This window comes from Tinamus guttatus, unplaced genomic scaffold (genome assembly GCF_059628265.1).
Source record: "Tinamus guttatus ecotype Peru unplaced genomic scaffold, ASM5962826v1 Tinamus_guttatus_pri_ptg000340l, whole genome shotgun sequence".
Classification (NCBI taxonomy): domain Eukaryota; kingdom Metazoa; phylum Chordata; class Aves; order Tinamiformes; family Tinamidae; genus Tinamus; species Tinamus guttatus.
The window spans coordinates 765575-779409 of NW_028288874.1; positions in this window are offsets into that span (position 1 = coordinate 765575).

Here is a 13835-nt window from a genome sequence, read left to right on the forward strand (position 1 = left end):
AAAATGAAGTCTTAGTGTTGAAGAGCATCTACACAGGGACTTAGATCACAGCAGTTATTGTGCTTGAAATTCATTCCCTGACTTACTTTGTTGTACTTCCCCATACAGACAGACCCACACTTTATCACCTTTATATGGAGTAATGTTATAAAATGCTACTGTTTCTTTCTGCATATAGTGATAATATTCTACACTTAAGACTGATTAGGGGTAACAAAACTTTGCAGTCAGAGGTTGAATAGTGCATCCCTGAAATACTCATTTTATGCAGATTTAGAAAATAAATACATTTACAATGGTTTGCTCTTTGTTCTGGCATGTCAGATTAGTGGTAGATGCCACACAGCAGGAGCTATGAAATTCTGGCTGTAAAAGAGATGAGGTTTAGAGTCATTTCAGTCCCTGTCAAGACCAGAGTTCCCAAGCAAAGGGCCACAGATTTAATACTGTTGTAATCAGGATATTTTAAACATTTAAAAGGTTCATGTTTGTGTTGTCAGATTATTTGTGGCATTTCATACCCAAGCAAGAGTGTGCATATGGTGAGGGAGTAGGAAGAAAGGAAGCTTATATTTACTCTTCTCCTTCACATTATTTTAGCTTCAAGAAGATTTGTAGTTAACACAATGCTAATGCAGAATGTCAAATTTCCTGAAATCCTCATTTTGGTTATCGTCTTTCAGATAAAAAGTGCAAAACTGCCTCTAAGTCTTATTGGCAATAGGATGAGGTCACTTATATAAAGACATTGATCCACCATGCATTTTGGTTTGTGCAAAATTTTTCACTAGTTTTAAATGTACAAAACCAAGACAATTGTGGTAAATTGTGGCATTTAGGAAAGTGGAGTTAATTACAGTTTCTGCAATCTGACTTTCCTAGAATGCTGAGGTATATTTGCTTGTAGAAATATTATGCTTTTTTACTAAAAATTCATGATTTGTCTGTATTCAGCTTGGAACTCCTGAACATATAATTAGATATAGGAATATGTTACATTTCCCTGAAAAATACTGAATAAAGTGGGAAAAAAAAAGATGAAATACTGTCTGGAGAAAAATCACATATTTCCCTATGGTGATGAACCTTCAGTTGTTAACATGTTGGCATGGGCTTGCAAAGTTCCCATCCTAAACATTTATCAGATTTCTGGGTTTGAACCAATGTTATTCCATTTGAATATTATTTAGTTCTGTTTGCTCAGGTCACCCCACACTGCTGTCCTTTCCTGTGATTCCTCGTGTATATCTAAGCATACATTGTCTGCATGGAATATAATCTTCAAGGTGAAACACCAGAATATAAGCTAAGATGCCAGAGCTTGGCCTGCTAGTTTTCCCCAGTGATTAAACATTTTTTTCCCCTGACTCACCCTTTCTTGGAAATTTAAATAAATATGTTTAAGGAAATTCATTTTTCTTTGCATTTCAGACCTCTGGAAACACACACAGGGAGTTGGCCACCATATTTCCAATCAGTTTTTCTGGGATGTCTTATAGTTTGACATGATAATATGTTAAAGCACACGCTAAGAAACTATGGAATTTTACGGGGACATTTTTGGTTAAGCGTGTGTGCATTACCAGGATTCTGGCATTTTCCATTCTGGAAGATCTAGCTACCCTATATATCATGTATGTATACGCTACATATCTTGGATCTGAGAAGGAGAGAGAGACTCAGCTTGTGGCTTGGGATGTGTAAGATTCTTTGTTTTTATTTTTCACTGGAGAGGATCCTGTTTCATCCTTTCTGTCACTCCTTATAAATCATATCACAAATTTGAAATCTGAAGCTCCCGTTTCGCTGGCATTTGAGCCTAATGTCAAAATACTTTTGCTGCTTTACCTTTGAAGTAGATAATCTATATTGAATGTCCTTGAAGGAGTTGTTTTGGTAGACTCGAATCTTTTCCATACGGAGCAGTATGGATTCAGACGCACTGATAAACCAGACATCCTTAACATTCACTAGCCTATTTTCTCACCTATAAAGCAGGAGTTATGCAAGTATTAGCTCGGCGTTACCAGTGATAAACTTTTATAGCCTGACTATCCTTTAACAATCAGGCAATCTTGGGCTTTAAAAGAAAGAAGTGCAGAAGCTGCTCCTACCTAAGAAGAGCACTGGCAATTCCTGCTTCTGCTCAGAAGGAAACACACAACCCAACCCATGAACTGGATCTTTCACCAACTAGATCTTCCATGGGCATCCAAAGGTTAGTTTTACACAGAATCACAGAATGGTTGAGTTGGGAAGGAACCTCTAGAGACCATCTAGTCCACACCCCCTGCTCAAACAGAGAAAATACATACTCAACAAATTATATTTTCATATTTTCATGGGTGATATTTCATATTTTTACTGGATTCAGTCTTGGATCCAACTGGTTACCTGTTTGCAGCTTCACTGCATAACTTGGCATAACTAAATGTTTTTGACTTGATTGGTGGAACTGTGCTTCACCATCCAGAAACATGCATGATACAGATGGACTCTGGAAAGCTATAGCATGACATCCGTCTTTCTGAAATGCGCAGATTATATATAAATACAAAATATACCCTAGAACATAGCTGCAGCCTAAAAAGTTAGTAGGTCAAAATGGCTGAAGAGATATGATTATATATAAATATTCACATTTTAATAAAATATTTAGTTCCACTCAAATCAATAATAAATATTCCCATAGTGGAATAGTAATTATAAAATAATTATAATTTCATTTTACCACTTACACTTATATTAGCTATATGTTCTTTTTTTTTCCTTTGAATTTCCTTTTTCAGATGCACTAGAATTATATTCTAGTACTTCCTTGTTTCAGGCTGCTCCTACAACCCACCTGTTTCCTTAATCCATTTATGATGGCTATGACCTTCACTGACAAACATCAAAGCAGTTTTGTCTTTGATATTCCAACATTTTTACCCTTACCCAGCATCCAAGATTCACACAATCACTGCATATACCACTGATGGTATAAAATTTTGATTTATTTGCTTTATTATTTGCATTTATAAATGCAGTTAGTTTTAGGCTCTGTTTGCACAGTAAACCTCTGATTTTGGGGAGATGACCTGTGCAAGATAGTTCTTGCATCCTGCACCAAAGCATGCTGAATTCAATCTATGCTCGTCTTCTCAGATGAAAATCATGAAGAGGGGATGATGGGGATGTGTGGGTGTAATTGTATAATTAGGCACATACTGCTGTTTATTAGCACATACTGTCCCCTACTGGGAATAATCATATAGCTGGTGAAAGTAGTCTCTAAATGCAGGTATGTTTTTTGCCCTTCAAACCATCAATCAAAAAGTAGGTTGCTAGGGCCTCCTTTGCATTTCCCTCTGAGACAAAGTTATGGCCACCTTGGCGCATCCGTTATTGGCTGCAATTTCAGCATCTCATTCTGCTGAGAATTTCACCCTGGCAGCTGCGCTTGTGCAATCTGGGGATTATGGTATATGGTTGGCAAGGGCTTTGGAGGCTCCTGCCAGTGGGTGGACTGCCATGGATCCATCATCATTGTGTCCTATCTCCGGATTTGTTGCCCTGGAGAAAACCTTCTCGTGGTGTTAGTGGTGGCCCCAGACTACACCATGGAGCTTCATCGCCATTTTATTTTTCAATAAGGTGTCAAATGGCAAAGAGGAGTCTCTGCACCAAGTTTTTACCTTATTTCAGAAATTAGAGGCCAGCTGAAAGGATTCACAGCCACTTGCTGCTTCTTCCTGGAGATCCCGATCTTGCCTCCCTGCTAGCATCAGAGCCACAGATTATCAGGGGAAAGCAAGGATTTTTAGCACGAGGGCAGCCTGGCTGGCATGGCCTTAGGGGTAGGAGACATAAAGACGCTTTTGGCCTGACCATATGTCAGCGCCCACCCCTGCTCTCACCCATCTCCTGCTCACCAGGGATTTCTGGCTGATGGTCTCAGAGGCAATTACCGTGCCCACGCTCTCAGTAATTGCTGATGTACACGAACGTGATTCTTCAGTGAATGACAGGAGTTGTGACATTAATATAAAGCTGACACTGGTGAATCAGATAGAGGAGTTTTTTTAAGCTTATAAGTGGGTTTGGGGTGCATTTGGCTATTATTTTTAAAATTTCGGTGCAGCTTTACTAGACTGTATAAATTTGTCTGTGAGCCATTTTTCCTCTTAAAATATGGCTCGTTAGTTCTGTTCACATCAGGCACATTCTTGCCATTCATGTCTACCTGGCAGTGATGATATGAGAAGTTTCAGGAATTCAAGTCCTGTACATCCTTCACTTACAAATTCTCTGCTCCAAAGACTGAACTTCTGACATTCGTATGGCATTTCCTATAAAACTTAACAATGCATCAAATATGATGACTGCCTGGTGGAGGACTTAAAAAAAATATGTATATCTTGGCAATTATGCAGCCTGTATATGATTTTCAGTGACCAGGAACATTTTTTGTTAGCTGGATTTTATACTGATTTGTCTTTCTCTTTGTTAATTACCATTTTGTTTTATCTCTCTCAGCAGCTGTTTGCCTTCACTTTTAGAGGGTTGACTGTATCATAGACTCAATGTGCTACCAAATATTTGCTTTTTGTGGAATCTCAGGGCTGATTGTTTGGGATATGAGAATTTTTCACTGTGAACTCGTTCTTTTTCATCACATCATGTAGATAGTACTAATAAAGCTATTGATAAAAATATAAAGTTACATGCGGGTAGCAGTCCTCAATACTATTTTTTACTTTATTTAGAAATACAGTTACCAACTGAAAAAGGATAGGAAATAAAAATTGCTCATTGCACAGGGAGATTGGTCTACAATGTCAGCTTAACCAGACATATTGGCACTCTATACAGATTGTCATGTGAATCCATTTTTTTGGGATGCACATTATTTTTATTACACATTCGTAAATTTAATCAGAATGACTATAATTTAAAAAAAAAGAATTATGGGAGATAAAATACTCTAACTCAGAGAAATCCTAACTTTTGTGATATTTTGATTTTAATGGCTTTTTCACTGTCCTTAATGACTCATCTTTAATGTTTCCTTACCCCTTCTCTTTCTTGAATCATTAGTTTCCCATTAAAACAGAAAAAAAGACAATATAATGAGAAGGAAATAAAAACAGTGAAAAAAATTAAATTGAATACCATTGATGTACCTGTGGAAACTGGAGATTCTATAGGATTCTGTCCCTAACAGACAAATGACAATTTCTTTCAAAAACTATTGAGTCTCTCTAACAAATTTTCTTTTCTCTAAACTACTAAGCTCGTGTACAAAGGTTTTCAACTTCTACCAGATTCATGGAGGAAACTTAAAACGCAGATAATGGTTTAATGAAATGATTCCTTCAGCTATGAGCGAAACCCACTGGCTACATGTCCCACAGCACCCAGCAGCTGCCAGTTTCTTTGCATTGAGGAGAAACTGCAAATGCTCATGCAAATTCTGCAATTCACGCCAAAGGAAGAATGCAAATTCTTTCCTTTTTCCTACATTTGTGCTTTATGCAAAAAGGCTGGTATAGGCACCTCACGAGGCTAAAGCTGAGGAGGTGAAGCAGAGGTAGCCCAGAATGAGCTTCTAAATCCTCAGAAAGATTGGAGCAATATATGGTCCTACTGTTAGCCTTTGCAAGGTGAACATCCTTCTTTACTGTGTTGGCTTTTCTGGGTGCGGGTGCCATTCCTAGGCACATACTAAATACCTCATTCAGATGCAAAAGTTTCACTGCTTATGGATATAGCAAAGGGATCTTTCTACAGCAGCTTAACAAGTGGAAATCTACCTAAGTTGCGCTGGAGGAACTGTTGGAAAAGTGGGAAGATCTGCCCAAAGACTAAAAGAAAACCGGATAGCTAATCAAAAGTCACAGGGATGTGCTACTTTTGGGGCTGGGGCATAATAATTGTCTTTCTGACATAATGACTATCTAATAATTTCCCGCAACATAGAAAGCCTTCTAGAAGAGAGACTGAGATAGTCTACCAGTTGGGAAGGTATGCTCTAGATAAGTGCTTTAGGAGGTGTGTGATTACAGATTAAAGTCTACAGGGGCATTAACTGCAGTCTATCTTTTGGCTATGTTTTGAATATGCTCTGAGAAGGGCAACAGAGCTGGGCCTTGAATATTGAATTTAGGGAATGTTTTGTTTGTGATTTCTGATTGGATTTCACATGTCACAACAGGGGAAGTTTTGGAGGTGGCAGAGGAAACTTACAGTTGAAAGTGAAGGATATCTATGATGCTTCTAAAATATCCCCAATATTTAACTTGCTTGGATATGAGCTTTATCTTGACAGAACTGGGTGATTTGGTGTTTATGTCTTATGATGTCATTTTTACACAAACATCCTAAGTTCAGCAACATGTAGACACAATACCTCCTCCAAGTTTACCCAGTCTGTAGGGTACAATATGGTGTACTCCAGGGTCCTCATATGTGTACAATGTTAGGTGTTCATTGAGTTGGAGTTTTGAGAAAATAACTTTGAATAGAGGGAGTAAATTCATAATTTACTGCAGTCAAATCTTATGTTCTTTTCTGAAGGTAGCAAGCTGAAATAGCTCTAAAATATTCCACTCTGGCATGAACGTTTTAAGAAAATGTAGCCAGTTGTAGTTAATTGAAGAAAATTTTACTATTTTCTCATATAAGCATATCATTTCTGATTAATTCAATTTAAAATATTATGAGGGAAGAAAAGAAATATGCTTCACTGGAATTGAAATTCATGGTAAAGACAAACAAGTTGCAGGTGAGCAAAAAAGTGCCTATGTTACCATTTTGTGAAATAAAAATGTTAGAAGGATTTTCAAAGGCACAGTCAGAAGCTAGATACTTAGCTGTCACTTATGGCCCTAAAATCCCTTCCTCATGATGAGCAGTTATCTGTAGGGAAGCCAAGGGACTGAGTTTCCCTCCATTCTAATGAGTGTGGTAGAATCCACGTGCTTGGGTTTTAGGCGTTACTGTCCTGAGGGGACAGGAAAGGCAATATGAGGTGAGTCACATCTCATCCCAGCTGTCTAACCTCTTTATTTTTATTACAAGCATTTTTCAAGTGAAAATGTCAATGCGAGAGAGCCATGACAGACAGTGTCCAAGATTTGGTTGGTCAGTAACAACAAGAGAGTTGACACTGTTCTATCCTGCTCAACTTTCCCTATTACAGTCAAGGCTTAAAGAACAAATGTACTTTTTAATATGTGTTCTGAAACTGCAGCTTTTCAAAGAAAAAAATGCTAACACAAAATAACAGGAAAAAAGTGGCTTTTTCAGTAGTTTCTTTTTGAGTTAGACTAGGGGCTAGCAGAGGTGTCACCCGAGAGCCACTCTGCTGTTGCTTTTATAAAGAAAAGATGTTTTTAAAAATTTGTTTGCATGCTATGTTTTTATTTCCTCAGCAACACCTCTAAAGTTATAGTAAACTAACATTGATATTTGTCTTCCTAAGCACCGTATTTATAATTATAATGGCATCTCTATAACTAAGTTTACAGATGGATGCTCTAAATTAAGTTTCAAAACATTTCAACGTGTAGTAATTAATCCAAATTCACTATTTAAATACCATCAAACAATCATTACAAGATAACTATTCTGAAATAAAAACAACACACTCCGTGTTTGCTGTCTCACATACGAAACAAGAGGCAAGAGTGGCAAATTAGGCTTTGCATTACTTTAATTATCTTCCAGGCAATATGTGCGGCAGAGTTTGGTGAGAAACTGCTAAGATTGTTGGAGTTCATGTTTGCTTTACTCATTGGTAAGAGAAATAAATGTTATTTGAGTCTCTTTTCTTTTTCTTTTTTTTCCCTATATTTATACCAGCCTTTAGAACTAAACCTCTTTTTTAGTGAATATTAGGACAGAGACTGTAAAAGCATCATTTTCCAAGGGGTAGTTTGCCACTTTTGCCCTTTCAAGGGCTGTATAAAGAAGATATGCTGTGTTGTGTGATCTGGTGTGTTAAAAGCAATGCTAGTATTTGCTCTAATAAAGATTTTGGTCTACATGGTGAGTTCACTTATTTTTATGGGTAAGTAGTCTTTTCAGTCATCCTGTAAGTGATACATATAGAAATAATCACTGGATTTAAGATGAATATTTATATCACAGAAAGATAATGTATTTGTATGCTTCAGAATATTAGATCTTGTAATGTAATAATTCCAGGTGTTGCCAGTTATGATTATTTACTTTAGCAGAAGTCCACTTCACCTGACCAACTACAGACCTTAAGCTAAATAAAACTGCAGTGAATCCAAATCTTTCGCCTCCTACTGAGTTGTCTGTTTTAGGACCTGCAGGGTGCAGTTCTACCTTGCTTGGGCGAACTGAATAATTATTTATATCTCAGTTAACATGAATATCTCCCCTTATCTAACTTTACACAGGCTGTCAGGTTAGCCGTTCCTGGAGAGATCATTCTCCTGGACAATGTTGTCCCACATGGTAGGTCAGAGTCCAGCTGCCCTTTTTTCATTCTGTGGAGATGGCTTGAAAGTGCTGGAACAATGGTTTTACACCACATTGATTTTATAATCCCTAATCTAATGTCTCCAGAGGGGACTATAATTCTATGTAACAGGCATAAAACAAAGAGATAAATGTTAAAGTTCCTAATGAAAATGGAGGCATCAAGGACCCACTGAGGATCTCTGTATTTATTTTCTGGAGAGTGATTCATGCTAGTTAGGTAAATTATTTTTTAAAAACCATGTTTCTTAGAGATGCACAGTGCAAATAATGTATATAGCATGGTGCCAAGGTTTGTCAAGTTGCTAAATTGAACCCACATTGATTCCACATTAATCAGGCTTATATAATTTAATGATGCTGTACAGTAGGCCTCTATGAAAGAGTATTTATTCCTAAGGTATGCAGTGAGGCAGTGAGGCATGAGGCTGAATTTATGCCATTTAGCTTCATATACTCCTACAGATATAGTCTAGAGAGTCTTATTTTGACTTGAAATGTGAAATTATCAAAGATTAAGAAAATTGCCTCAAGTCTCAATTCATAAAATACTTCTGACTTTTGTCTACAACTTCATAGTCTTTCAGGGTATAGGAAGAGTTCATGCCTCTATGCTGGAAGCCCACACGATTCCAACAAATAATATGAATAAGAATGAAATTATGGTTTCCATAATGCTAATGAGCTTTAACAGGGTAAAATGGACACTGGACTCTGTGAAAACCAGGCGTCAGTATCATTTTTACAGTTTGTCAAAATTCTCTTGAATTCCTGCTCCTGTTCTTCAGCACTCTTACAGCACTTTCAGTTTGGTGTGGTCTTCAGGTTTAATAAGGCTCTCTTTTCCATCATCCAGATCGTTAATGAAAATACTGGAAAGTTATAGGGCAAGACAGACCCGATGCATACCCAGTCCATGCCTCCTTCCAGACCTGACAGTGAACCGATAATAAGGATTCTCTGAGTGTAGTTTTTCACTCTTCACATAGCAGTTTCATGAAAAGCTATGTTCTCCTATCCTGCTTTTAAGATTTTTATATGACGCAAGTTTCAAAAGTCTTACTACATTCAAGATATATGACACCTACTATTTCTCCGCTTTCCTTTGCTATTTTACCGTGTCAAACAAGACGATTAGAATGGTTTGACATGATTTGCTTTTGACAAATCCATGCTGGCTGTTACTGATCTTATTTCTTTTTAGATATTTACTCGTCATTTGCTTGCTTATTTGCCTACAGCATTTTTGCCTCTGAAGGAAAATTGATTGTTTCTAACTAATTTTTTAATTTTTCAACTTCCCCCCCATTTTTTACGATGCGCACTACAGCTTTTCTCTTCTAGTCTTTTGGGACTTCCCCTGGGCGCAAAACGTTTCAAAAAATAGCAACTCTACTATTTCTTCATCTGTTTCTCTAAAATGCCTAGAAAATACTGAATTTATATACATATCCTCTAACTTTTCTTTCCCTACTGCGGAAGTAAATGTAATACTACCTCACTTTTTTGCTCTGCCCGTCTTTTGCCATTTGCTAGCCTTTGTAATAAGGATGTTAAAAGAGAATATTTTCTTGCATTTTGGACAGTCCTGTGTATTCGTTTAAATCATGAATTAAGGTAACTTTATGCTGTTATCCCAGGCCGTGAGCTGCAGCATCTGAGGTAGAGGTGTACACCTGTCTCTTCCATGGCTACTATGGTGTGGTAATTTTGGTAAAACGGTGGGTGGACAGCGTGGGGAAGAAACCTACCCAGCTGATACAGCCTCTTTATTCAGTGCTTGAGGTAGAAGCCTACAAAACTAAATCTCAGGCTCCAAGTGACCAGGTGATCTGAAAGTTAGTCTTTGCCACATACTAACATCAAGTTGAGCTATAACTGAAAGACCCTCTGGGAAGATGCAGCTTAAATCAGTCAAAAAAAGCTCTTTTATTGAATAGTAGTCCTACACAGCATGTAGCAAGAGAAAGACCTTTTCTTCTTGGTGCTTTTCCCATATTGTGGTATTTGGATACTTTGCAGGCATACCTGGGGCAGTCAGTCAAGAGAACTATAGATGCTGAAGTTGGTGAGGTGTCAGGGATCCTTCCCAGGATCTCCCCCAGATTTGCACTCTGAAAAATGGTGCATGAAGCCAGAAAATCCGAGCACAGGAATCTCAGAGCCTCTCAGCTATACATGGGGACAACTCGCATCATTGCCATTCTGTATCTCACTTCACCACCAGTAAAGTGATAGTACAGATGCTTTGCCTTCTTTTCACATGTGTAAGATATACAAGAAACTCTGTACAGGCTATGAGATAGATCTGGGCAGACTATTTGGCTAGAAGCTTATTTTGCTCTTCTGTTTGATGCATTTCCTTTATGACTGCTTGAGACTCAGCTGTTCTCTCTGGCTGTATTATATTATTATCTTGGTTTAACTTTCAAAAGTCCTAAAACCTGCCTCTCTCTATAAGCAGTAAATTTAAACAAATGTAAGTCATAAACCTATTTTTACAAAATATAAATCTTCTTACCCTGCACCTGTGGTGCAGTCACAGTTTGCTGAGCATAACATATATGTATGCTAGTCTGAAAATGGCCAGTTGAGTATAAATGGTGAACTGGCAAGAAAAATCAATCACCTTCTTAAATAAACTATGAGGAGATGTGAGAATTAAAAGCAAAATCATCTGCAAAATTTCTGAGTACCTGGAGGCTTGATCTTACTTGTTCCACGGTCCATGGGAGTTTTGCCATAAAGATACTGGAATATTTCTGTGTGGTGCGCTGTCCTCCTATTTGGTGCTAATTTCCCCACAACAACAGAAATTGTTGTGTTCTGTATGGAATAACTACAAACTCATCAGATAGATGAGGCAACGAGCTTTGGCAACGAGCAGGGCAGCTCCCTGCTGAAGCTCAATCAGAGCAGGCCCAGGAACTCACCCACACAATCCAGCACGGATAATTCGCGTATCTCTTGGTTGTGACCCACGGTTGACCACTGGTTAGCCTCGAACCCAGTGGATCTGTGCAGCTGGGAAATCCTTCACAGCCCAGCTTTAGGCACCAAGCAGAAGCACCTGCTTTTGCCTGGAAACAGTAGATGCAAGGTGTGAATGTTGGTCAGCGTTGCCAGGGCTATTTGGTGATGCTAAATGATCGGAGCTGTGCATGTAGACACTGCTTTTTGGAAACACGTTGAACCTGTATTTATGTCCCAATTTGTTAAATTGCCTTTGAGATCAAAGGGGATCATGGTGATTACTCAGGCTGAACAACTAAAATCTCGGCTTAGAATATCTCGTCACAAAATTTCTCCATCAGGTCCATAGCTGTCTATTTTTTGCACATTTATTTGTGTATTTGAATGACTCTTCAGAGTCAGACTGAAGAAATGTTCAGAGTCAGACTGACAACACAGAACAGAGTTTGAACAGAATGAGGAGTTTCGTCACAGAAACAGGTTTCCAGTCTTATCTCTGTGCTCAGAAAATGCTACAAGATCATGCACTAATTAAGGAAGGATTAATTGCACTTATAAAACCACCATTCTTGCGCTGTTCAAGGTCCCTGGTGATAAAGAGGAACTATCTATATAGTAGCAACCACTTATGGAAGTCCTGAAGACAGTAGGATTGTGGTAACTGATTCTTTGGGTCTCATTCACTTCCCCACCTTTATCTGTGCAAAGATGCTTTCAGATATCAGTCCTATGGCTCCCTCTGTACTGGAAGGCAATATATAGAATAACGGCTCCTTTTAATAGTGTTCCAGATATCTTACATTGTAAAAAAAGGCAGAAACAGAATCTCACTCTGGATTCACACTGTTTGAAGTAAAGAATTATGGAAAGTTTGATATTTCTTTAATTCAGAGAGAAGTATGGTTTATGTTATTATATTAGCCAATGAACCGTTATTTAACAATGAAAATGCAAAATACAGTAAGAAATGCCATGCATTACTCTAAGATTTAGGAAATCGACATTTCAGATATAAAAATAATTGCAAACTTAATAGCAATTAGAGCTGAGTGCATCTGAATTCTTCAAGTTACACTTTGAATAGACTAAATAATTAACATTATAACAAAAATAAATGTTAATTGATTTCATGGTGTGTTATTAAAAGACTCAAAAAGCAGTATTAAGGAAAAATATATAAACTAAGAAGAATGAGTACCATTAATATACGTATTTCCTTATAGGAAAGATGACTGGAAATTAATGGCTTGAGTTTCTTTTTCAAAAAACATTGTCAAAAATACAGTACAAGAAGAGAAGATCTTGAGTGAACATGCAATTCCCAAACGGCATTCATTGTTTCTCCTGCATATAGCTCTGTATAAGCTAACCCCTAAAAACAGTCCCTGCAGTCATCTATCTTTTGACATATAATAATTTCCACAGTGCAAGCCCTTTCAGTATCCAGGCTAAGTAACTTCCACAGACAATAATTTGGGCATGTCCAGGGGATCCTGGAAAACACACCCCAAGATAAAGGCAATCACAAAGGTCCATTTTGACTATTCTCCCCATATGTTCAATTAAGCATTGTACAAATTATAGACTGTTGAGTACTTTCTTAAAAAGAAAAGATGTTTTAATTACCATTATTAATGGTGGTATAAAATGGTATAAATAACACTTAAGTAAAAAAAAATATAAATGACTCTACCTGTTCTGCTAAAAAACATGATCAAGAAAGCTTTCCGCAAATGTATTTTTTATTTTCTTATTCACCTGTTACTGTCTTTTTTCTTTGCTGCCTTTCAAGTGTAAATTATATTTAGACGAACCCACTAACATGTAATTACATGTATTTTCATTATCTCATAATTTGGCTCAGGAATCTCTACTGTATGCACAAAACACTGATTGCCTGCAGCTGTGGACAAATGAATATTTAGATACACAAGCTAGCTGATGATATAAACCAGAAACTTGGAGAAAAGTCACTCCCAGTCTTGGTGCTTGGTGGAAAAGCTCTAGTGCCTAAGGCACATTTGGAATAAGGGCCTAGATAAAATCATCTCCTGTATTTGTTTTGGCATTAACCCACAACAGTATACAATATCTTTGACTACTTGCAGCACAAATATTTATTTCAAAATGTTTCTGTGATTCAGATCATTGTTCAAATTTAGGAATAAGGCAGTGTAATAGCAAAGTCATGTTGAATGGTATTAATTTTAACCAACTTTAGCAGCCATCACACCCCCAGCCTTCATTTCTTCACAGCTTCGATGTTGACTTAGCAAACGATCTCTTTCAAGTTAAAGAAAAAGGCAGCCAAGACAAATGGAAATCTATGACAATGATTATTTCACATAACTTCCTGAATGAGAAAATAA